Below are 26,975 nucleotides of genomic sequence, written 5' to 3'. Positions count from 1 at the left end.
CCAAGGCAGTACCATCAACAGCAAAAGCCTGGCGGAAACACTGCACAGAAGGGAAACGACTCACCTGTGGAGACTCAGGGAAGAACCATGCCGCCATGGAGCCTGAACTGCATATATTTCCAATGCTGTTCTACATCCTGTTCTACGTGAACATCAACAATGGCGAAGACGATAACAGTGAGTACAGCTGCGTAGCACACAGGGGAGAGGGGAGGAAAAAGAGAGTGACACACACATGCAACACGCAACAACCCCACCCCCAACACCATACACACAAGCAGATGCAGTAATAAAAAATAATCACCCCGTACCTCTCAGGAATAATGCAAGGACAACACATATAGATTAAAGTGAGTGTAATAAGATAAATAAAGAAGTAATACATGCATCCAATCTAAAATTATATACATATTTACAAATCAAGGGACACTGCCCAGTCCTCAATGTTCGTGGACCACAGGGCCACATTACAAAGTCCAAGCCCCACTTGACTTCAGCAACAAAACGTAGAGAACACTGCAGGGGCATCAGTAAGAAAATAGGCAGGCACCTGAGGGAGACGGGAAACGGGGGGCACCTCAGCCAGCAGATGGAACAACACCACTGGTCCTGGAGGGGGCAACATGTCCTGTCCGCTGTCCTGGGGAGTGCAAAGCCACAGTCTCTCAAGTGGGTGAATTGCCCACATGCTCTGGAGGCGGCAACATGCCCTGTGCGCTGTCCTGAGGAGTGCAAGGCCACGGTCTCTCAAGTGAGTGATTTGACCACTGGTTCTGGAGGGGACATCGTGCCCTGTGATCTTCATCCTGGGGAGGATGGGGTGAGTGTGTGGCTCACCCACTAATTCTGGAGGGGGCATCCTGTCCTGTGATCTTCATCCTGGGGAGGATGGGGTGAGGGGGTGGCTTATCCAATGGTTCTGGAGGGGTCATTGTGCCTTGTGATGCAGGTCTTGGGGAGTGCAAGGTCACAGTCTCTCAGCTGGGTGTCAATCCCACAGGTTTTGCAGGGGCAGCCCGCACAACAGCCCATGGATGCAGGACTACACACTGTTCGCCGGCGGTGATGGCTGCTCAGTGGCAGTGATGGTGATGTTGCCGCTGGTGGTGGGGGAAGCTCCAGCCCATACCCTGCAGCCTCGGACAGCTGCCCACTGGTGCTGTTGGTTCTGGTGCCTCTGCTGCTACTGCTGGTGGTGGTTTTGGGGGGAAGCTCCTGCCCATCCCCTGCAGCCTTGGATGGATGCCCACTGCTGGTGATTGTGCTGGGGGCAGGTTCCTGCCCATCCCCTGCAGCCTCAGACCTACCCACTGCTGGTTGTCATGCTGGTAGTGGTCCGGGTGGTGGGAGGCTCCTGCCCATCCCCTGCAGCCTCGGACAGCTGCCCAATGTTGGTGCTGGTGGTGGTGCTTCTGCTGCTTCTGCTGGTGGTTGTGGGGGGAAGCTCCTGCCCATCCCCTGCAGCCTTGGATGGATGCCCACTGCTAGTGATGGTGCTGGTGGTAGTACTGGTGGTGGTGGGGGGAGGTTCCTGCCTATCCCCTGCAGCCTCGGACGGCTGCCCACTGCTGGTTGTCATGCTGGTGGTGGTGCTGGTGGCGGTGGGTGGAGGCTCCTGCCCATACCCTGCAGCCTTGGACAGCTGCCCACTACTGGTGCTGGTTCTTCTGCTGCTACTGCTGGTGGTGGTTGTGGGGGAAAGCTCCTGCCCATCCCCTACAGCCTTAGATGGATGCCCACTGCTGGTGATGGTGCTGGTGGTGGTGCTGGTGGTGGTGGGGGGAGGTTCCGGCCCATCCCCTGCAGCCTCAGACGGCTGCCCACTGCTGTTGGTTGTGCTGGTGGTGGTGCTGGTGGTGGTGGGGGGAGGCTCCACCCCATCCCCTGCGGCCTGGGATGGCTGCACCACCATGGTTGGTTGTGGGGACTCAAACTGAGTCCCAGCACCAGGCCCCTTGTCCTTTCTGCCTGCGGATGCAGGCCCCTTGCCCTTCCTGGCAGAAGCTGGTGACGGCTCCTTTCTCCTCTTGGCAGAAGCTGGGGATGGCTCCTTGCTCCTCTTGGCAGCAGCTGGGGTTGACACCTTTACCTTCACAGTAGCAGCTGGTTGTAGCACCTTGACCTTCCTGGCATCACTTGGGGCAGGCACTCTTTCCGTGTGGCTGCCTGGTGTCTGGGATCCCTTGCCACCACGAGTTGCTATGTACACTACTGGGCCCATGGACTGGGTGGCTGAGGTGCTTGCCTGGGTTTTACACACCCTGGCCAGACGTGAAGGACGGGTGAGAGAGGGGTAGGAAAGAAGTCAATGGTGGAGAGGAAAAGCTTCTTAGGGACATTGGGGTGGGAAGACGGAGACGGTCTGGGAGTGGAGGAAGAGGGAGTGGTTGTAGGAGGTGTCTGTCTGCTGTGTTTGAGTGCAGGTGCATGGGCTGCATGCTGTTGTGAGGTAGATAGCTGTTGGTTGTCTGAGTGCTTGCATTTGTGTACTTTGGGAGGAATGGGCACAGACGCAGTGGGAGAGGACAGAGGGGACCTGTGCATGGCTGTTGGGGTGGTGACTGCCAGTGAGGTGTGTGTTCTGATAGGTGTGCTGGTGATGAAGGTAGTGGATGAGGGTATAGTGCAGATAGGTGTGAGTATAGATGTAACTGGGAGGGAGGTGGAGGACAAGGAGGAGGGGGCCACAGTGGAGGCAGTGGATGTTGGTATATCTGCATCTGGATGGTGTTTGCGTGAGTGCCTGTGTGATAATGTGTGCATGCTTGTCTGCCTGTGTGCTTGGGATAGGTGTAGGGGAATGGGATTGGGTAGAGGACGTTGGAGGGGGGAGGGTGGAAACAGGGACAATGGCCGCCATCAGAGAGGGGGCCAGAGCCTGGATTGATCTCTGTTGGGCCACCATGCCAGTGTGAATGCCCTCCAGAAATGCATTGGACTGTTGCATTTGGGCTGCCAGCCAATGGATGGCATTCACAATGGTTGACTGCCCAACAGAGATGGATCGCTTGAGTTCAATAGCCTCCTCACTCAGGGCAGCAGGGCTCACTGGGGCAGGGTCTGAGGTGCCTGGGGCGAAGGAGATGCCCACCCTCCTGCGTGTGCAGGCATGGGCAACTCGATAAGGGGCTGCTGGGAGGGCAGTGCTGGTATGGGGTGGCAGCTGTACCTGTAGCTGGGGTGGGCACAGAGGTGTCTGCCTCCACCAGGGTGCTTCCATTGGAGGAGGTATCCGTTTCCGATCTATCCCCTCCAGTCTCTGCCATGGTGCTCTCCTCGCCCTCCATCCCACTGGTGCCCTCCTCGTCAGTGGACTCTGTCTCCTGGGTCCTGTGGGATGCAGCTCCCTCCGTCGTCGGTGCCTCTGCTCCTCCGCCAGATGATGCTAATGCACATGAGGACAGGGTGACAAAACAAAAATGGGGGGGAGAGACACAGGATACACTTGGTCAATGGCTGCACCAACACCACTGTTGGCTTACACAGCACCCTCACACACAGGGAACAGCCCTACACACTATGCAATGCACTACCAGTAACAATGCTAGTCACCAGGGCATGGGGAGGGACACATACCGCCCACTGCAGCATACCTGGGATCCACACACCCCTGCCCAGTACTGGATGCCTACTAGCTAGGTTGGACCAATTTCACATCATAACCCTGCCCAACATGGGACCTACTCTGCAATGTCAGCCCTGGCCTAGGGGCACCCACAGGCACACTTCCCCCACCCTGATACCACCCCACCAGCCGTAAGTTGTAATGATAGCCACTGTACTCACGCCGTTGTTGCTGCCGTCATGCCCCCAATCGTCCATCCATGTCCAGATAGGCCACCGCTAATATGCGGGCCATCAGGAGGATCAGGGTTCGACGGGCACCCCTTCCTCGTTGGGAGGCCATCCCCAGCTGGGCCTCCGTCATCTTCCATGCCCAGCGTCTCAGGTCCTCCCACCGTTTCTGATAGTGGGTGCTCCGCTTGCGATAGAACCCCGTGGTCGGCACGTCCTTGGTGATGGCATGCAGTATACCCCTCTTTTGATGGGTGCTGACCTGCAGAGGAAATGTACACAGGGAAAGGTATTAGTTAGACCGTCCTGCCTGTTACACTCATGGTTCACCATAGCCCTTCCCATCCCTTTACGCACAGACATGGCCCAGCATACATGCTGCACGCTGCCCAGGGCCCATACACCAACCCCCCCTACACAAGGCCTTCACACACACCACTCCATGTCTTCATGGCCCATGCATCGTGTCTCTCCAACGCTGCCAAGGTGAAGGCAGGGGCCCTTTCCCAAGTCACACAGGCCATGGTAGGTTCCAAACACAGGTCACAACAGCACATGCAGTGTAGGTCCTCTCCTGCTGAAGGTCAGGTAGCAAGTGAGTAAACAGATAGAAAATGGCGGTTACGTCCGCGGTGGTGCATACCGTCACCACTGGCGTACATCACCATTGGCTACTGTACACCATAGGGCCTAATAATAATCAATGAGGAGTTGCACTGTGGTTCCCAACCGCCTCCCGCAACAGCGCACAGCGTCAGCGGAATTACCTCACTTTCACCTGTCCCTCCACACAGGATAGGCAGACGCCATTTCAGGGGGGGGTAGACCATGGATCATAACTGTGTCACAGATCAAATTTGTACATTGAAGACATATGCCACTAATACATTAAAGAATCACATCATGAACTGAACTGTAGTGGCTACAATGTACAGATTATGACCGGCTCCTCACTCTTTTGCCCCATAGATTGCAACTGCTGCGGATGAATAGGAAATGGAGACATCCCCCCCATGTACAGATCCCTGGTGGACTTGGCAACAATGGAGGACAGGCACATTATCCCCACCTACAGACTTGACAGGGGCATAATCAAGGAGCTGTGCGCCCAACTGGAGCCTGACTTGGTATCTGCTATCTGTCACCCCACTGGGATTCCCCTCTTGTGCAAGTGCTACCAGTGCTCGTTTCTTGGCAAGTGGTTCTTTCCAAGTGACAGTGGGCTTGGCAGCAGGAATGTCACAGCCAATGTACTCAATAGTGCTGACCAGAGTGTTGTCTGCCCTGATTAAACACATGTGCAGCTACATTGTTTTCCCCCAAATGGAGGATTTGGCCACAGTGAAGGCTGAGTTCTATGCAATGGGACATATCCCCAACATCATTGGGGCGATTGATGGAACACATATTGCATTTGTCTCCCCCCCCCCGGCAAAATGAACAGGTGTTCAGAAATCAAAAACATTTTCACTCGATGAATGTGCAGATGGTGTGTTTGACGGACCAGCACATCTCCCATGACAATGCGAAGTATCCAGGCTTGGTGCATGATGCTTTTATCCAGAGGAATGGCAGAATCCCAAATGTGATGGCCTAACTACTGAGGCATGGGGTGTGGCTAATAGGTAAGCCCAGGTTCCCACCCATTGGATGTTGGCGTGTGGTGTGGGCCCTAAGGGTTAATGTGTGTCTAACAGTTGCTCCTCGATATTTGCAGGTGACTCTGGTTACCCCAACATCTCATGGGTAATGACCCCAGCGAGGAATCCCAGGGCAAGGGCAGCGGAACGATACAATGAGGCACATGGACGAACAAGAAGGATCATTAAACGCACATTCGGCCTCCTAAAGGCTAGGTTTCGGTGCCTCCATCTAACAGGTGGATACCTGTGCTACTCACCCAAGAAGTTCTGCCAGATAATCGTGGCATGTTGCATGTTGCATAACCTTGCCTTGAGACACCATGTGCCTTTTCTGCAGGAGGAGTAGGCTGGAGTTGGCCGTGTGGCAGCAATGGACCCTGTGGACAGTGAAGATAGGAGGCAGAGGATAAGGATCGGGACAACAGAACTGCAGTGATTAAACAATACTTCCAATGACACACAGGTAAAACAGTGTAACTTAAGATTTCATTGACAGTTTTTTGTTTGACATTGTCACTGGCAGGCTATGAATTTCCACTACTATGCCCACTCACTGTACGCTTTGGCAACTTTTTTTGCAGATGTTGGTGCCCCACTATCACTCCTGGTGTGTTCACTGCAGCCAAATACAGGTCTTTCCTATGTATACATTAGTGTACAGTTGAATTGCAATGTTTAAACCTTGTTAGACGAATACATAATTAAATCAATTGACACACTCCATACTTGTATTTTTTCAAAATATGTTTATTGCAGTGCTCTGCAGAAAAAGGGGGACGTTCAATGGGTTGGGGTGATGATGGAGTAATGTCCAGGTTTGAGTCCAGTCTATTTGTAGCACAGGTGCATTGTCCAAGGGGGCATAGGAAGGGGAGCAATGGCAGTTCAAGATGGACAGGGTGACTTTGTGGGACACAAGGGTGACAATCAGGAGAGTCTCATTTCCTGCCAGGGGTTTTGGCAATAGTCTCTGGCTTCTGCCTGGATCGCAGGGAACGTTTGTGGGGTGGTTCTCCTTCTGCAGTGGGAGGGGTGCTGGTGGCCTCTTGGTCCTGTGGCGGGGCTGTTCAGTAGTCTGGCTAGTGGCGGGGCCCCGCTGGTGTGACACTGCCTCCCTCATAATGTTGGCCATGTCTGCCAGCTCCCCTGCTATGGAGACCAGCGTGGTGTTAATGGACTTCAAGTCCTCCCTGATCCCCTTGTACTGTCCATCCTGCGCCCACATGTTCTCCTGCAACTTTTCCAGGATCTGGCCCAGCGTATTCTGGAAATGTTGGCATGTTCCCAGGATCACGGTGGGTGCCTCCTGGAGAGTCGGTTCCCTGGGTCTATCCTCCCCCTGGTGCACAGAAGTCCTCCCAGCTTCCCTGTTGTCCTGTGCATCTGTCCCCTGAACCATGTGCCCTCTGACACTGACCCCAGGTCCCTGATTGTCTTGTGTTTGTGGTGTGCCCTGAGGTCCTTGTAGTGGTGGACACACTGCTGATTGGCGTGTCCTGGGGACAGAGGTATGGGCACGCTGGATGGGTGCTGTGGTAGTGTTTTCCTTAGGGGAGAAGCTCTGTGGTGGTGTGACTGTGCCTGGGTAACCGACTGTCCAGAGGTCCCTGATGGGTGAATTTGGGCATCCAGATCCAGGCAAACAGAGTCTCTATCATACTGTGGGCCTCTTCTGCTGGGGGACTGGATGTTACTGGCACCTCTTCTCCAGTGACATTGGCTGGGATACCTGTGGGGATGTAAATGTAGTGTTATTATTTCTGTGTGTGACATATTGTGCATGGGTGTGATGCCCTCTATGGTTGTTATTTCCCTGGCAGCTTTTCCTTATGTGAGTTGTTATGTGGTGGGCTAGGTGATTCTCTCTGGTGTGCATGCTTTAGTGATTGGTGTCCATGCAGGGCTGTGAATGGTCTCCATGCATTGGGGGTGCATGCTGGGCTTGGCATAGGGATGAGTGGGTTGTGATGGTGGGGTGTGTGGGAGGTGGTGGAGTCATGGGAGTGAGGGTGGGGTTGGGGTATGTGATGGCATGCAGGTAGGAGGGTGATAATAGGATAGAGTTGACTTACCAGAGTCCAGTCCTCCTCCTGCCAGGCCCTCAGGATGCATGATTGCAAAGACTTGCTCCTCCCATGTTGTTAGTTGTGGGGGAGGAGGTGGGGGTCCACCGCCAGTCCTCTGTACTGCGAGCTGGTATCTTGCTGCAAATTAACGCACCTTCCCCCGTAGGTCATTCCACCTCTTCCTTAATTCATCCCTTGTTCTGGGGTTCTGTCCCACGACGTTGACCTTGTGCACGATCCTCCGCCATAGCTCCATCTCCCTAGCAATGGATATCTGCTGCACCTGTGATCCAAATAGCTGTGGCTCTACCCAGATGCTTTCCTCCACCATGTCCCTTAGCTCCTCCTCCGAGAATCTGAGGTGTCATTGTGGTGCCATGGGTGTAGTGTGAGTGGTATGGGTGAGGGTGAGTAGGGTGATATGTTGAGGTGTGTGATGCAAGATGCGTAGGTGGTGTATAGGTGAGGGTGGTATGTGGTTCTGGTTGTGTGAGTGGTCTTGCTGTCTCTCTCTGTTGGCAATGATTTGTATTCGTAAAGGGTTGTGGGTAATGTGGGTGGGTGTTTTATAGTGGTGTGGGTGTGGTGTGTGTATGGGTGTCAGGTGTGTGTAGTTTGAAATGTCCAATGTGGTGGTGTTTTGTATGTGTGTGTGTATTTTGAGCACAGCGGTATGTACAGCCAATGGTTTACTGCCAATGAATGTTTGCCTTGGTGATTTGTGGGTCATAATGTTGTGGGCATTGTTCTGTTGGTGTAACGGTGTGGATTTTGATACCACCAGTTTATCACTGATCTTTGTTGTGGTGGACTTGTGTGTGTGGCTGAATAGTGACGGATTGGTGTGTGTGTGTCATAATATGGTGAACGAATATCTGCTGCGGTGGCAGTATGTTGGCGGCAGTCAGCATGGCGGCAAGTGGGATTTACCTTCTTTGTCATAATGAGGGCCATAGTGTCTCACTATGAGTCTATCAAGTATTGAGTGGAGTTACTTTTTGATATAGACCCCAATATTATGCCTGAACCACCTGTACAATGTCCTCTGGATAATACATCAGTGTCATCTTGTTTTGGATAACATCTATGGTGACTGCTACCAAGGGGAAGATGGTGGTTGGCTAGCATAGCCATCAAGTAATCATACTTTCATTTTTACTCCCCAGCAATTAAAACTGTGAAATTAAAGAGAAATGTGTGAGAAGGTTTCAAAAAAGTACGCCTCATATTTTTAGATTTTACCTGATTGATGACCACTTCCGGACCGGTTGTTGCAATTGCGGTTGTCATATCACCTGCTATCCCAATGGAGCCAAAAGCTGTAAGGCAGCCCTGTGGGATTGAAGTGGTTGGCGGAGGCAGTGACAACTGAATATCTTTCCTGCTCACTCCCGTGCATCAATTGGAAGCAGAGGAGCTCACACAAAGGGGGCAGTGGCTGACTTCTTTGATGCATCAAGACAATGCCATAAAGCCAGCAGTGAATAGGTGGAACCTGTGAAAACACTGCTGGTTTCTGCTACACAGATGCCACAGTCACTTCATCCGCTAGCAGGAAAAGAAAGGGTCAAAAAGATTGCTCTGTTGTACTCACCCACAACAGACCCCTCACCTTTGGCACAACCAGTCACAACCAGCCATAGATCAAATGGCATTGCAAGAAAAATCTTCAAGTAATAGCAGAGACACTATTTTAGACATGGGAATAGGATGTGGCATGGACTCTGAAATCCATGGTGAAATAAGTCAACTACCCACGGACTAGGAGGATTCTGGGATCTGCAGTTCCACTATATCTCTGAATATCAAATAGAAAAGACACAGATCTGCTATAAGCCCAATGTAAACAACAAGTACAAGCACAAGCTCAAGTATCATCACACAATAGAAGGGGAATTCCAATTACATAACACTATTGAATTAAATAGTTGACAGCTGGAATCACTGATTCAAACCTATAAAAAGGACAAAAGCTCAGTGAAGAGGAGCAATTCAGAGCATGGGAACACAAATGTGCAAAACCTGCTAAATCATTTGGGGGTCATCTTAACTATAAAATGTGAGCATGAACAAATAACATATGATCTAACACTTCTCTCGCTTGTTTTTTTCACCTGAAATATCTGGAAAAAAGAGATTTTCATGACTCATAATAATTCTGTACCTGGTAAATGCCTGCATAACCTACAACACACTGTCTGGAAACAAGGCAAAGCATTAGCCTGGTAGTTGATGACCTTGACCCACCTGCTACACAGGATTTTACAGTAACACGTCTTGGGGCATATTTATACCCCATTTGAGGTGAATTTGCGTCAGTTTTTTTACGCCAATTCGGGGCAAAACTAACTCCATATTTATATTTTGACGTTAGACATGGGGACGTCAGAGATTGTGCCGTGGAGCCTGGGGGACTCCGTAGTTGCTGGAGCAGGGGCAGAGCCAGCCCTTGGAAGCGCGTATAGCGCATTGCTTTCTCCCGCTGCGCGGGCTGTGCAGGCCGCGCCTGGGCAAAGCCCGTGCCAAATGCGGGCCAGTCTTGCGCCCGTCATCCTCCGTCAGAGGCTGGGCTGGGCCACCCCTCTTTCATCTTTCTGTGGTTGGTGAGTTTTTGGATATTATTCAATATTGCCAGAGCCTGGAGATCCACTGTGAGAGAGACTGTGTTTTAAACTGTGTTTAAACTGTGACTTTTGCTGCCCTACTTTAGTGAGGTGCCACTGTTTGCATAATGGGCAGGAAAAAGGGCCAGTTAACTGGAGCTATGAGTGGTGGTGGTAGGCAGGGTAGTGTAAACACCACACTGGACTCCTTCCTCGCTAGAGCCGATGGGGTTGTGACTAAGGAAATTGATCTGGCGGAGAGGAGGCTATCCATGGAGATGGATGACTGGTGTCATGTCCCTGTAGTTAGTGATTCCCCGGAGGGCTTGGATGAAGAGGCGGCCCATCTTGGGGGTGACCAATGTGAGGCTGCTGAGCACACCCATGTTGAGATAATGGAGGATTCTGGTGATCCAGGGCCTTCGAGAAGAAGTAAAAGGCTCTTGTTGTCCTCTCCCCGGGCTTGCCCCTTGGACAAGTGCAGCCCTTCCCTGAGGAAATAAAAGGCGCTAAAAAAAACGGTGCCCAAAATGAAAACATCTCTTTTGGAAATCTCTAAGGGGATGTATAGTGGCCCTGAACTTTGCCAGTCTACGGGTTGCGATGTAACCAATCTATTGTTAAAATTTAAGGAAATGATTGAGAGTATTGTGTCTCCTGTTGTGGCAAAATTATTGGTAATAGAAAAAGGAGTTTCCCGGCTATCTGAGCAAGGAAGCCATGGGAGCCAATGTACAGGTTGACGTGTGGCCCGAATTGTTTGTCTCAACCAAGTGAGGACACGATCTTGCAGGAGGAAGCTGCTGGGACTTTGGGGCCTTTGGGGAAAATGCCACTGCAATTGGATAATCCTGCAAATTTTGGGGCCCAAGGTGGTTGTGCTGAGATTGCGTTGGATTCATCTACTGCCCTATCAATGGGCGGGAGGGCCGTAATTAGACCTAGCAGTAGCAGGCAACCTGACTATGAATCTGTGGCAGTTGGGGGGATTTGCCAACAGTTGGATGGATAGTATAATCAGAATCCGCCAAAGGAAAGGTCTTCGTCAGTCGGTTTGGAACTTCCCCCGGCATGTGCCCCTTATGTGGTGGTGCTGACGAATGTCTCAGCTCTGGCCCCTGGGGCTAATGAGTCTACGGCCCAATTAATAAATAAGACTGGCTATTGGCTGAGCAAAAATTGCGATTTTTCATGTAAGGATTTCAAGGACATTTTGTTTGCTAGAAGAATTGACTGGGTTGGGCCCCAAAAAAAGGAGGGGAATGAGGATTGTATTATTATAAATGTTAGATATCCTGGTCTGGCTCAACGGCTTCTCTCCACATACAGCCCAGCTTTTCCAAGAGTAGGAACAATTGGTATGCCCCCCCCAGGGATATTTTTATAATCATATGCGACTGGGTGCTGAGTTTTCTCTCGAACTTGGCAGGAATCCCCCCTTAGGTCAGAATGCCCTATTGAAAACCAGCAAGAGAGCTGATAACTATAGAAATCCATATTTGGAAGGGGTGGACTGACAATGCACCAAGACTCTAATCGCGCTGGAGGGGGTGATTCCGCAGTGCGGTCTTATTTCATGGAATATTGAGGGGTATGATGCCAAGCTATCTGACCAGGCTTGGGTTAGGTGTTTGGCTAATTACGATATTATTATGCTCCAGTAAACCTGGTCGTATGGGTTGGCTGCATGGGATAGGTACGATAGATTTGCAGTCCCGGCTGTGGAGTCCCTTGGAGGCCGTTCGAAAGGTGGCCTGGTTACCCTAATCCGCTTTTCTAAGATAGTGGGTGCATTCCAAATGAACTGTAACCACCAGGGTATATTGCCTCTATGGGTAATTGTTCCTAACAATTGTAATGTTCTGTTGGTAAATTTTTACAACGCTGTTTGGGATGTGGGGTGTCAAATTGGGGCCCTCTTCTCCGTTCTTCAGGTGTTGAAGTGTAGAATGGAGGAGGTGGGGCTGGAATTCTGTGCCATTGTGTTGGGAGATTTTAATGCAAAGTTGGGACATCTTAGTACAGTGGTAAATCCCTTTGAGTGTGACTCTGAGGATTACTTGGCAGATGGTGTTCAGGATTCTAGAGGCAGGGTTCTGATTAAGGAACTTAGGGAGATGGGCCTTCAGAATTTCTGTGACATAGAAGTAGTATATACTTATCAACTCCCAACTTATGTGGGTAGAGGGTCTGGCACCACAATTGATTATATTTTCGTGTCTCCACTACTAAAAGATCTGATGATTAGAGAAGAGGTGCTAGGGGAGTGCATTAGTGATCATAATCCCGTTACAGTTTGCTTCAAACTCCCAGGGGCGCTATGTAAATCAGGACGGGGTGGGCCCGCATCAGTGAAGATAAGAAATCAGGGCAGGTGACTTGATTGGAAACAGGTAGATCCCCAACAAGTTGTAGAAAGGATGGTGGGGGACAACCTACATTTGTTCACGGAAATACTTTTGGTTGAGACTCCTAGCCCTAAGGAAGTTATGGATGCAATAACTGTAGTAAATATAGCAGTTAGAGATTGCTTATTTTCAAAAAGTAGCCGTCCCAGCGCAGATGTGGGTGGTTTGATAAGGCCTGTTATGATGCTAGGGCAAACATGAAAACAGCCCTCTAGAAATATCCCAGAGACAGGGTCCTTGTGAAAGAAGCAAGGATTAGGTATAAAAGTGCTTTGAAGGAGAGTAAGATAAAACAGAAAGAAAAAGCTTGGAATGAGCTGGAACGTGCCACAGTCTTGAAGGATCCTGGTTTGTTTTGGAAGGTGGCAAATAGAGGTTCTTTTGTAACAGAAACATCTGAGTGCCTGGGCTGCCATATCGCCCCGAAGGCCTGGGTAAATAATTTTTGCAGAATTTTTGAGGAAAACCCCCTAACAAATAATGGGGATAATGAGTATAATGTAGCTCCCAATCTAGCGATCAGGTTTTCACTCCAGGTTATTGATGCACTCCAGGGTAGTGCTAGTAATAAAGCCCGGGCCCGGTTTCAATCCCCATGGATTTATATAAATCCTGTCCTCAGCTATGGGCAGCTATTCTTTTAATTGTTCTTAATGCGGCAGTTACTGTGGGTATTCCTGCCTCCTGGAGGTTGGCTTGTATTATCCCAGTATTAAAAAAGGGTGATCGGAATGATCCTAAGTCTTATCGCCCCATTTCCCTCCTTGATTCTTCTGCGAAGATTCTGGGACGGATCATCTTAAGGCGTATTGAGGCCTGGTTGGTAGAAAATGAAATTCTTAGCCGGGACCAGTATGGATTCAGGGAAGGGCTTGGCACGTGGGAACAGTGCCTTAACTTATTGATGATGATTGGGAAATATACGCAAACTAGGAAGGGTACCCTCTACCTTGCCTTTATGGACCTTAGTTGTGCCTTTGACAAGGTAAATCGGTCTATATTGTGGGAGAGGCTAAATCAGTTAGGGTTGGATCCTAATATTGTAGAGTTGATCCGGTATCTCCACTCAGGAACGGCTGCAAATGTGAGGGTGGGGAGAAATGGGGAATGTTCAGAGGCTTTTAAGGTCACAAGGAGCGTTCGCCAGGGGTGTGTTTTGGCCCCCACTCTGTTTCTTTTATATACAAATGGATTGTTTGACTTCCTTATGGAACACTGCAGGGATTTCCCTAAGGTGAATGGTATTAATGTCCCTGTGTTGACGTATGCAGATGAAGCGGTCCTTATGGCTCGCACTATGAATAGCCTCTGTGAAGTAGTTAGAGCTTATGCCTCCTTCATGTCAGTTTTGGGCCTAGAGATTAATTATAAGAAATCACATTTCATGGTATGTGGTAACCCCTTAAGTAGGGTGGGGGAACTAAGGATTGAAGATCAAATTATTAGCAGGGTTCATGAATTCCCATATTTAGGGGTCATTTTTTACGATAAAGGTTCTTGGAAACCCTGTCTTGCCAGAAGGGATATGCTTTTCCATGCCACAGTTGGTGCCACATTTGATTTTGCTGTAAGTGTAGGAAGTAAACCTACTAAGCCTTTGCTTGAAATCTACAGGTGGAAATGTCTTCCTGTCCTGTTGTATGGTGCAGCACTCTGGGGGCATATGGATACTCGAACCCCTACTGTAGAAGAAAATCGTTTCTGTAGACGGCTATTAGGAGTTGGCCAAAACACTTCTGGTTTTTGCTTTCATTTGGAACTAGATCCCGAGTTTGTACAAGACACTATTCAGTTGGCTCCCCTCCTGTTATGGATCTCTATTTGCAGCAATGAACATGCCACTTTTACTAGGGAGATTTTAAGGGATTGTTTGCCCTGTGACAATGCAAAGAATATTCCTTGGCTGACGTATTTAAGAAGGACGGCCCATGATTTGGGGCAGCCTGATTTGTTTGATACTCCTGAGGGTCTAACTAGCCGTGATAAAAATTGGGTTAAGGATATTTTTTTGAGAATTCAGGGGGCAAAAAGAGAGGGGGAGGTTTTAGGGAAAAAATTGGTCAGGGATTTTATTATGTTAAAGATGGGGGCGGGCCCTGAGCTCTATCTTTTAGAGATAAATGATGTGAGGGAAAGGTCTCTCATTACTCGATTTTGTTTGGGGATCATTAGAAGTAATCTGTTTCACGTTAGGCCTGTATGGTGAAAAATCTATTAAACCTTGTCCTTGTGACGGGGTGTCCCTGCAGACCTTGTCCCATTTTACATTATTTTGTGTTTTTTATGCACCTTTTAGAACTCGGTTTTTATTACCTTTGTTGAGGCCCAAGGGTTTTGTGCAATATCGCCCTGTTTTTTTGTGGCTGCAAATGACTTCAGATGCATTGGTGTGGAGGGGGCTGGGATCGTTCCTGAGGGGAGCTATTACTTGGCGCGGCAATGTAGAGTTTTTAAAATATATATATATATTTTTTTTTAATAATGAGGTTTTATCTGTTTTAATTTGATGGATATTTTTCATATATTGTTTTATTGTTATTTCGGCTTATGTATTGTTGTTTATTTGTTTTAATGGTTGAATTATTTCATACCGAATAAAGTCTTCTAGACATGTCTAACGTCAAAATATTGGAGTTTGAACCATTTTTTAAATGCGTGAACCTACCCAGCATCAATGAGATGCAAGGTAGGCGTTCCCATCTAAAAAATGGTGCTAACCCCTTAGCCCGATATTTTTCCCCCATGCTAAAATGACGCACAAGTGGGAGGAGGGGCTAAAGCTTGATTTGCACCATTATTTAACTCCTGGAACAGACCGCACGTTAGGGGACCTGTGGACCGATTTCCATGGTTAAACACCATGGAATGGGTTCACAGCCCCAGAAACACCCACTCCCTCACCAGAAGGAGAATGGAGGATGGGGAACTCCCATCCCAGCTAAGTTGGGTAAGTATAGGTAAGTATGTTTTTTAAATTAAAGTTCCATTGGGGGCTCAACTTGGCACAGAGTGCAATGGCTATGCTCAGGGGACACTGGTCCCACCTTTTGCACCAGCTTGCACCATTCCATAAATATGGCGCCCGACTGGCACTTCAGGAGTGGCACAATCCAGTGCTAAACTTTTTGATGCAACACCGTATTAGTGCAGTTTTGCATCAAAAAGTATAGATATGCCCCTAAGGGTCAGATGTACGAAGGTCCGCATTTGAGATTCCCAAATAGGGATTTTTACCAAATGGCTATTTGGGATTTGCAAAATGCGATGCAACAAGGCAATCGCAGACATTTTTATGATTACCAAAAATTCCCAATCGCAAATAGCGAGTACCAAATAGTCATTCAGTGAAATAGTGAATCGGTATTTGGTTAAATCGCAAATTGCAATTTTTGTATTCTGGAGCAGCATGATGACATCACAACCAGGAAGCCCATCAGTGCATGCTGTTTCCAGAAGTCTGAGCCACAGGAGCAGGTAGAGAGACCTAGCACAGCACCACGGAGGAGAGCCAGCCGGGACCAGGTGAACACAGTGGGCACTGATGGAAATAGCAAAGACACAAGAGGGAGAAAAATAACACTTAAATTCAGTGAGGAGCAGGAATTAGAGGCACTCACAGAAGAGGTGGTCAGGAACCATGACCAGTTATTTGGGAAGAACTCAATAATTGTCCCAGAAAGTAAGAAAAGGAAATTGTGGACTGACATCCAGACCAAAAACAGCGCGGTGGGTGTTGTGCAGTGTACAATTGAAGAGATATGCAAGCGCAGGTATGACTTACAATCACATGGAGTGGGTAGCAAGCAGGCTACAGAAGGCAAGGAGCACTGGCGGAGGACTATTCACCCAGACACCATCCGACCCCTTGGAAGACATGATGAATTCAACACTGCTGCCTGAAGAAGTAGGTGGTGTCACTGACATAGACACCTCAAGCACAACGGGCACCAGAAAAGGTAAGGGCAGTAATGATTTGAATCACTATATGTGCATGTACAAATGTTAATTAGGAATTTCCAATGTCACCATGCAGTGTGAAAAAGAGTCCATGTTACATTGTCCATTCAACACAACAATGGGAGTGGTAGTCCAGACCCCAAAAGTGCATATACTGCCAAAATACCAGTATTGTGTAAAACCAAACAGCAAGACAATACAACAGACATATAGAGATACAATGCCAGAGACATTGTTTAATACAAAAGTAACATGACACATGCAAAAAAGCATATAAAGAATGACATTCTGTGCATTGTTGTTGGAGAGGTCCCTGCACCTAATGCAGCGGAGACTGAAATGGGGGAATGAGAAAAATCAGCTACAGTCTGATACAGACAACACTGAGTCCATTATACCAGCACCACCCGGACGCAGGGCAAGATTGGAACCCCTCCTTGATTTTATTCAGGACTCTGATGAGTTGCAAGAAGATGTGCAGACACCACCGTCAGCTGGCAGATGCACCCGCAGACATCAGTCCCTGTTTCAGCGCCAGTATTCTCCCCTCAGGAGGCGTTGTGAAGAAGGCAGACAAAGACAGAGGAAGGTAAGGGTCCATCTCTGTTTAGTGGTCTTGAGGCTTCCATGTTGAAGGTGCAGTGCCTACAATGTAAGCACATGAGATCAATCCACAGGCAATTGGTGTCTCACAATCACAACATGTACAAGCTGCTTGAGGGACAACAAGCTACAGTAGAACACCTAAGGGAGACGACAACTGCAATTAATAGACTCTACTGTACTGCAGCAGGAGCATTTTCTCCACCGTAGGCATCATCTCCAATTGATGGGTAAGTTTGATGGCTTCGGCAGATCTGTAAATCAGCTCACTAATACAACTGCTTTGTTGTCAAGACGTGCTGTGGGCATGCAAGTGGAAATTGCACAGTGCAGGCGGGACGTTCCTCAAGGATTGGTGCAAGTCACAAATGCATTGGAGACAATACAGACAGCTCAGAGTGCTGTAAACAGTGATCTGGGTGGTGGGGACAGTGAGGAGCTCTCTAGCCTCAGTAGTGTCACAGCCCCTTTAATAGATTCTAGGTGTCGCAGTTCCAGACACAGTACTGTCTCAGTACTTTCAACAAGATGTGCAGCAGAGCCCACTGAGTGTTCTAGCGGAGTGCGTGGATGTAAAAAGCGATTTGGACATGTTCTGGGCCTTGCATATTTTGTCGCAATGCATTGATACTATGATGTTAATAGTATGATATTGTTATTGGGTACTGATTGTGCTATTTTGGAATACCCATGTCCTATGCCCACATAAATGACCTGGAGTTAAGGCAATGAATGTGATACCTGTAGCAAATAAGAAACGAGATGTGGCATTGTCATTACTCACATCAGAAATAGTTGTGTGTAATCTCAGCACGTCTTTGCCTGACGTCTGCTGCGCTCGTTCTGTCTGCTGGGTGAAGGGGTTGCAAGGGGTCATCATCCTCACTGGAATCTGTCTCTGTCGGTTCCACTGGTATATCTCGTGTTGTAGCAATGTTATGCAACACTGCACATGTGGCCACAATCTTGCAGGTTTCTCGACTGTATTGGAGTGCACCCCCACTTTTGTGCAGGCACTGAAAGCGACTCTTCAGCAATCCAAAGATCCTTTCTATCACACTGCATGTCCTCCTATGTGCCACATTGTTTTGCTGCTCACTTGGTATGGCCGGAATGAGATACGGTATCAGGATGAAGGACCGCACTGCATATGCTCTGTCTCCTACAATGACAGGAATGTCAAATTAGTTATTGTCATCTGTGACTTCACTTATACAATATGCAGCATTGTTCCCTGTTACATTACCAATTAGATATCCTTCGCCAAACATCACAGCAAGACGTCTTGTGTACATTCCTCTGTGCCTGCAAATGTAGGAATCATGTGTGCTACCAGGGTATATGGCCACTAGATCAGTTAGGATGTGGGAAGCACTGCAAATTACCTGGTTGTTCATCGAATGGGTATTTTTATGATTCTCGTAGATATACTCTGTTGCAGATGGTGGACAGATTCCTCATTCTCCTCGCCATGATGTAGAGTGTTGGTATTGTGGAAAAGGGCTGATGCATTCGAGGCCTCTTTTCATAGGTTGCACCTGTTTATCACCGGATTTCATTTGGTGCTAAATTGCACATGCAAAATCCCTGTTTTGCTACTAATCGCTATTTGTGACTGCTTCATAAATTGAATTTGTGATTCGCTAAACCTAGTCAAATTTTTAGGGAATTGCTATTTTAGCAATTCCTTAAAAATGCACTGCGAATGCCTTTTATACATCGTTGAAGGCTTTTTTGTATTTGCAACCAGTGGAATTTTGCGATTTACACTGTTTGCTAATGCAAAATAGTTTGATACATCTGCCCTAAATGTACAAAATTCTTTCTAGCGCCTATAAACCAAAGGCGTCAACCAGTAACATCTGGTCACACTCGACCGGGGCAAATTCAAAGTTCGATGACAACTACGATGGAGCCCTGCTCAGCTACACTGTGCAGGAGGTCTTGGTCAGAATTTTACCTTCGGACTTGTCATTGTTTTGGAGCTTTTCTCCTTCAACATTGTGCAGTCCTCCTCAGCTAGCTGAATTCGATGCAATGCTGATGGATTTCCTTTCTGCAAGCCTGTGGTCAAATCTTTGAAGTCTGGAGCTCCGGAGCTTTTCAGCGGGACGAACCTGAAAGTGAGGCTGAGTCGTGGTAGCAGGTAGCCGGCTTGACTTTCAACGTCAATTCAGTCCACGTATGGAACTTTTTTCCAAAGGTTCCCCAAACTTCTCCAAACTTCTGGATCTTCTTTCAGAAGTCCATTTTAGGTCCTCAAGTTGTCCACAAATTTGCTTCACGGTTCCAGAAGCTATAGAGTTGTTCTTTGGGAGTTGGGACTACAGTTCCCACAATGCATCTGGTCAGAATCCTTAAATGGCCAAATGACACTGCTCAGCTGGGCTATTCTTGAAGGATTTGATGCAGGGGACTCTGGTCAGCTCCTTTGTACCTGTGGATTACAGGGAGTCCACTCCTGGAGTTGCAGAAGCAATGCAAAGTCATTTTTCTTGTTGAAGCCCAAAGTGTGCAACGTATGCAGTCCTTGTGAGTGTAGTGTCCAGGTGCAGTCCAGGGGTCCACCAGGGAAGTCCTTCTTCTCCAGTATCCTCTTCCAGCAGGGATCTGAAGTGTGGGACAGCTCTGGCATATTTAGCCTTGTTCCTGGGGTTGTGAAGCAGTGGTGTGCTCCCATCCCCAGGAGAAATAGAGTGCAAACCACCACCCTCTTGAGTGACCACTTCCTGGGAAGTGTGGCAAAATAAATCCCAGGGAGCAACGTTCTTTGAAAACCAAGTAGGATATTTATAAGCCCCTAACGCCACCTTGCGCCACTTTAGCGTAATTTTTTTTCCGCTAATGTGGATCAACGTGCCCAAAATCCTCACGCCACATTTACAAAGTGGTGCAATGCATGCGTACATTTCACCACTTCACAACCCTTTGTGCCACATTATGCCTGTGCCAGGCATAATGTATGCAAATGCAAATAGGGCATTCCCCCGTAAGGGGTGCCGAAACAATGGCACAAGAAAATCTATCAGATTTCCTTGCATCATTTTTTAGGGCCCTTTTAACACCTGCTCAGAGCAGGCGCTAAAAGGGGGCTTCCATTGTTTATAATGGGACCCTATGTACTCTGCAGGAGTAGTGCCAATATTTGGCGCTACTCCTGCAGAGCACATCAATAGCATCAATGAAAATGATGCAATTAACTCCTACCCTGTGCCATGGTGTGCTGTATCTTAGGTGGCGGTAGGGTGGGCAATAAGGGGCGCAAGAAAAAGTGGCGCTGCACTAGGTGCAACACTACTTTTCTTAAATATGCCCCCAAGATGGCAAAAATCAAGTCTTAAAGTTTAAATCTAGCTAAGTCCAACCACTGGTGTAGCTAAGTATCTCTTAACACACCCCTTTACAGCCCATCTCCTAATCTAATCGGGGCTCCTAGATGTCTAGTGCTGCAGGAAATGGGGGAGGTCCAGTTTCTGTCCCAAATGGATTTCCTTGGAAGACCAGTTTGGCTACTCTTCCCCCATACTGTTCTACCATCTGCTGTAGCAGTTCTCCGCCCACCAGATACTTCCTTTGTTTAAGCCCAGGCCACTTCACACCTCATGAAGGCAGCCTGGCTCAGGATGCCAGAGGCTGGCCAACCAGAAAAGGGCACTAGAGTGCTGAATTTGGTACCTTTCAGAAAGAGTTCTAAAACTCTTTCCTTGAGCCAGTTATACAATAAATTCAACACTGACAAGTTGTTGGATTTATTATAACATTTAGTCTGATACCAAACTTGCTATATTTAGCTAATCCCTGTGGAAAATAGGACTTAATTATTTTTAAATAAAGTCTTTCCATGTTAGCCTACGGGGCCCATTGACCACAATGGGGAAAAACAAATTTGTCTGTTTCCCCTCACCAGGACTTATAAAACATCTTTATAAAGTTCCTGCTTATAGTTACACTGCACCCATCCCTAGAGGCACCTAGGGCAGACCTTAGGGGTGACATAGGCAAATCTAACGTAGTGTGAGACTTTGGAAGTATTTTTAATTCCAAAGTCGGATTTGGGGTTAATTGTAACATTAAAGCCGCCAGCAAGGCAGGCCTGCCTTTAGAATGACACTTGACACCGCAGCAGTGCACCTATGGGTGCTACACATCTATACTGTGGTCTCTAAACCTACATGCCCTACCATATACTAGGGACTTATAGGTTGGTTGACGGAGTCAATTATAATTATGCCTAATTTGCATATACCATTTTTCACAGAGCACTGGCCCTGGGACTGGTTAGCAGTGCCCAGGGCACAATAGGAGTCAGAAAACACAAGCATCAGCTAAAAAATGGGGGAAAAAGTGAGGTGACTTCCACAATCAGCCCAGTTTTCCCACAAACATTTTCTGAGTCATGGACCTTCATTAATGGTGCATCACCTTATGCTTTTCTTTCTGTTGCATTTTATTGTTTTCAATATGTAGAGATTTATATATAGGAGTGTTTATGTAACGTCCTAATGTACAGCCTTGTAAATATTTGTTCTTTAGTGGCTCATTAAAAATTTAGATTCAGATTTTCAAGGCCCTTGTGCCGCCCGAGATGCTCTGGTGGCCCTGTGCAATGCGCCACATTTACAAGGCAGCGCTATGCCACTTTTTCTGGCTTAATGCTACCTTGTAGAAATGGGCCCCTCCGACGCAGTTTTCTGTGTCAGAGGGGCGTGCAAATGGTGTTGCTGTGAGCGTTTCACTGCAACACCCATTGATTTAATGCTGCCCCAGATATACAAGAACTCTCAAATCTGTGGCAGCGCCAAAAGCTAACACCACCCCAGAGGTGGTGTTAGCATGGCACAACGAGGAGGAATACTTGTATTCCTCCTTGTTTTTGCCTTTTCCATGTGTGCTGCATTCTGCAGCACACATACAAAGAGCAAAAGGCCATGAATGATTGTTTATGTGCAGGAAGGTGTCTCTTCCTGCACACAAACTATCAATCAAAAATGAAAATTTGCTACTTCTAAATCGCCATTGTACATTGTTTATGTGCAGGAAGGGACACCTTCCTGCACATAAACAATCATTCCCTTCAACGCAGAGACACTTGCACTTTGGTGCAAGGATGCCTGGGTTGGTAGCTATATTCAGCGCCCGCACAGGGAGAAACACAGGGGTGTGTTGTATTTTAGTAAATATGGCATATCACTGCATTTCTAAAGTGACACAGCATGGTGCTGCTAATTTTGGTGCAGCACCACGCTGTGCCACTTTGTAGTAAATCTGGCCCTTAGTATTTTGTGGCCTAAGGAAGCTAAACATGTGTTGGCCAGAATTTTTCTTTTGAAAATGTGAATAATTGAAGTACTTGGAATCTTTTTGTCACATGATATTCCATCTAGCAATTCCACTGCCTCATAACTGATAAGCAATACTCCCAATTTGCTCCCAATACTTAGCCCATCACAGTACCAAACTCCACAAACAAACCTATAGAAGTAAAGAACTAATAATGTACCTGTTTTACTATCTAGAAGCCCATGGTTTGATCCAGAGATGATACCAAAAAGGGCAGACATATTGAAAGGTGGTTAGCATAGTAGACCTTCACATTAAATTCTATGATATGTATATAAGATGACTACAGCACAGACCATAAATGTAGGAAATCGGGTAATTGGTTGTGCAGGATGTGAGGCCTGTGCAAGTAATAGTTCCAGAATTTACCCTTACTGGCAACCAAGCACAGCATTGTAGCACTTAACTCTCTCAAGGTAAAGAAGCATACCAGTCAAAGGCCTACTCAGCCTCAGAGGGGATACATTGATGTTTTTGGGCTCTTCACAACCGTGAACCAGACATATTAGCACCAAAATCTTGTCACTCATCCCGCCCACCAAGACGAAGTCCCGTCAGCCTTACCCTTCACACTACAGCATCACCCGCTTATGGAGAGTGCCATCACAAAGCACAGGGCCAACCGTTTCTGACAACAACAGGATTGTTGTGCTACATCGATGACTGTCTGCGACAGTTCCCTGCTCCTTGATCCCCCACCTTTGCAAATTGGACTCTTTGCATTGAGCTGAAAAGGTAACTTTTCAGTGGGACTAACCTGATCTCTGTGTCTGACCTGCAATCCACCATGGTCAGGCTGAATTTGTGACTTTTTAATGGTCTTGCATGAGCAGATAGCCACAAGTAGTGTGATTTTCACTTAAACCTTTAAAATAGAATATGTCTAGATCTACTGAGTGGATTGTTTTTTAATTGTGCTTTATTTATTAAAATCTACTCTTTTTTCTTTTTGTGTTGTGTTTTAATTTCATTATGGTTGAAGTGTATCACAAATCCTTTACACTTTGCCTCTACGTTAACCTTTACTGCTCCCTGCCAAGCTACCAATGGTTTGAGCTCAGGTTTATTTGGGATTTGGTTGTGGCTTCACCCTGACAAGGGTTGTGGTTGCTACTTGAGTAGGGTTTCACCCCCCTCAACCAGTAGCCACATTTCTTACAGTTGTGAAAACATTTCTTCAGCGGGGACTGCTGTCACTCCTACAGGCTTCTACAACACTTTTTAAATTAATTGGTGCTGCCCCTGTCATCCTGTGGCCACCACAAGGCATGCAAATCATTCAAGGTAGCAAGCCCGTAAGGCTTTATGGGGCACTCCAGCTAGGAGAAGTGAATATTTTAACAGTGGGTCTGCTGCTGTGCTTGAAGCCCTCATGTCTTTGTTTCTGTAGGAGGCTGGACTGGCTTGTAGTGAGTACCAAGGGGTACTTGCACCTTGCACCAGGCCCAGTTATCCCTTATTAGTGTATAGGGTGTCTAGCAGCTTAGGCTGATAGATAATGGTAGCTTAGCAGAGCAGCTTAGGCTGAACTAGGAGACGTGTGAAGCTACTACAGTACCACTTAGTGTCACATGCACAATATCATAAGAAAACACAATACACAGTTATACTAAAAATAAAGGTACTTTATTTTTAGGACAATATGCCAAAGTATCTTAGAGTGTACCCTCAGTGAGAGGATAGGAAATATACACAAGATATATATACACAATAGCAAAAATATGCAGTATAGTCTTAGAAAACAGTGCAAACAATGTATAGTTACAATAGGATGCAATGGGGAAACATAGGGATAGGGGCAACACAAACCATATACTCCAAAAGTGGAATGCGAACCACGGATGGACCCCAAACCAATGTGACCTTGTAGAGGGTCGCTGGGACTATTAGAAAATAGTGAGAGTTAGAAAAATAACCCTCCCCAAGACCCTGAAAAGTGAGTGCAAAGTGCACTAAAGTTCCTCTAAGGACAAATAAGTCGTGTTAGAGGAATAATGCAGGAAAGACACAAACCAGCAATGCAACAACTGTGGATTTCCAATCTAGGGTACCTGTGGAACAAGGGGACCAAGTCCAAAAGTCACAAGCAAGTCGGAGATGGGCAGATGCCCAGGAAATGCCAGCTGCGGGTGCAAAGAAGCTTCTACTGGACAGAAGCAGCTGAGGTTTCTGCAGGAACGAAAAGGGCTAGAGACTTCCCCTTTGGTGGACGGATCCCGCTCGCCGTGGAGAGTAGTGCAGAAGTGTTTTTCCGCCGAAAGAACGCCAACAAGCCTTGCTAGCTGCAAATCGTGCGGTTAGCGTTTTTGGACGCTGCTGAGGCCCAGGAGGGACCAGGAGGTCGCAAATTGGACCAGCAGAGAGAGGGGACGCCGGGCAAGACAAGGAGCCCTCTCTGAAGCAGGTAGCACCTGGAGAAGTGCCAGAAACAGGCACTATGAGGATGCGTGAAACAGTGCTCGCCGAAGTTGCACAAAGGAGTCCAACGTCGCCGGAGACCAACTTAGAAAGTCGTGCAATGCAGGTTAGAGTGCCGTGGACCCAGGCTTGGCTGTGCACAAAGGATTTCCGCCGGAAGTGCACAGGAGCCGGAGTAGCTGCAAAGTCGCGGTTCCCAGCAATGCAGCCCAGCGAGGTGAGGCAAGGACTTACCTCCACCAAACTTGGACTGAGGGGGTCACTTGGACAGAGTCGCTGGATTCGAGGGACCTCGCTCGTCGTGCTGAGAGGAGACCCAAGGGACCGGTAATGCAGCTTTTTGGTGCCTGCGGTTGCAGGGGGAAGATTCCGTCGACCCACAGGAGATTTCTTCGGAGCTTCTGGTGCAGAGAGGAGGCAGGCTACCCCCACAGCATGCACAAGCAGGAAAACAGTCGAGAAGGCGGCAGGATCAGCGTTACAGAGTTGCAGTAGTCGTCTTTGCTACTATGTTGCAGGTTTGCAGGCTTCCAGCGCAGACAGCAGTCGATTCCTTATCAGAAGGTGAAGAGAGAGATGCAGAGGAACTCGGATGAGCTCTTGCATTTGTTATCTGAAGTTTCCCCAGAGACAGAGACCCTAAATAGCCAGAAAAGAGGGTTTGGCTACCTAGGAGAGAGGATAGGCTACTAACACCTGAAGGAGCCTATCAGCAGGAGTCTCTGACATCACCTGGTGGCACTGGCCACTCAGAGCAGTCCAGTGTGCCAGCAGCACCTCTGTTTCCAAGATGGCAGAGGTCTGGAGCACACTGGAGGAGCTCTGGACACCTCCCAGGGGAGGTGCAGGTCAGGTGAGTGGTCACTCCCCTTTCCGTTGTCCAGTTTCGCGCCAGAGCAGGGCTAAGGGGTCCCCTGAACCGGTGTAGACTGGCTTATGCAGAATTGGGCACATCTGTGCCCAACAAAGCATTTCCAGAGGCTGGGGGAGGCTACTCCTCCCCTGCCTTCACACCATTTTCCAAAGGGAGAGGGTGTCACACCCTCTCTCAGAGGAAGTTCTTTGTTCTGCCATCCTGGGCCAGGCCTGGCTGGACCCCAGGAGGGCAGATGCCTGTCTGAGGGGTTGGCAGCAGCAGCAGCTGCAGTGAAACCCCAGGAAGGGCAGTTTGGCAGTACCAGGGTCTGTGCTACAGACCACTGGGATCATGGGATTGTGCCAACTATGCCAGGATGGCATAGAGGGGGCAATTCCATGATCATAGACATGTTACATGGCCATATTCGGAGTTACCATTGTGAAGCTACATATAGGTAGTGACCTATATGTAGTGCACGCGTGTAATGGTGTCCCCGCACTCACAAAGTTCAGGGAATTGGCTCTGAACAATGTGGGGGCACCTTGGCTAGTGCCAGGGTGCCCTCACACTAAGTAACTTTGCACCTAACCTTTACCAGGTAAGGGTTAGACATATAGGTGACTTATAAGTTACTTAAGTGCAGTGTAAAATGGCTGTGAAATAACGTGGACGTTATTTCACTCAGGCTGCAGTGGCAGGCCTGTGTAAGAATTGTCAGAGCTCCCTATGGGTGGCAAAAGAAATGCTGCAGCCCATAGGGATCTCCTGGAACCCCAATACCCTGGGTACCTCAGTACCATATACAGGGAGTGCAGAATTATTAGGCAAATGAGTATTTTGACCACATCATCCTCTTTATGCATGTTGTCTTACTCCAAGCTGTATAGGCTCGAAAGCCTACTACCAATTAAGCATATTAGGTGATGTGCATCTCTGTAATGAGAAGGGGTGTGGTCTAATGACATCAACACCCTATATCAGGTGTGCATAATTATTAGGCAACTTCCTTTCCTTTGGCAAAATGGGTCAAAAGAAGGACTTGACAGGCTCAGAAAAGTCAAAAATAGTGAGATATCTTGCAGAGGGATGCAGCACTCTTAAAATTGCAAAGCTTCTGAAGCGTGATCATCGAACAATCAAGCGTTTCATTCAAAATAGTCAACAGGGTCGCAAGAAGCGTGTGGAAAAACCAAGGCGCAAAATAACTGCCCATGAACTGAGAAAAGGCAAGCGTGCAGCTGCCACGATGCCACTTGCCACCAGTTTGGCCATATTTCAGAGCT

The sequence above is a fragment of the Pleurodeles waltl genome, chromosome 9 (genome assembly GCF_031143425.1).
Source record: "Pleurodeles waltl isolate 20211129_DDA chromosome 9, aPleWal1.hap1.20221129, whole genome shotgun sequence".
Classification (NCBI taxonomy): domain Eukaryota; kingdom Metazoa; phylum Chordata; class Amphibia; order Caudata; family Salamandridae; genus Pleurodeles; species Pleurodeles waltl.
This window is presented reverse-complemented; position numbering follows the sequence as displayed.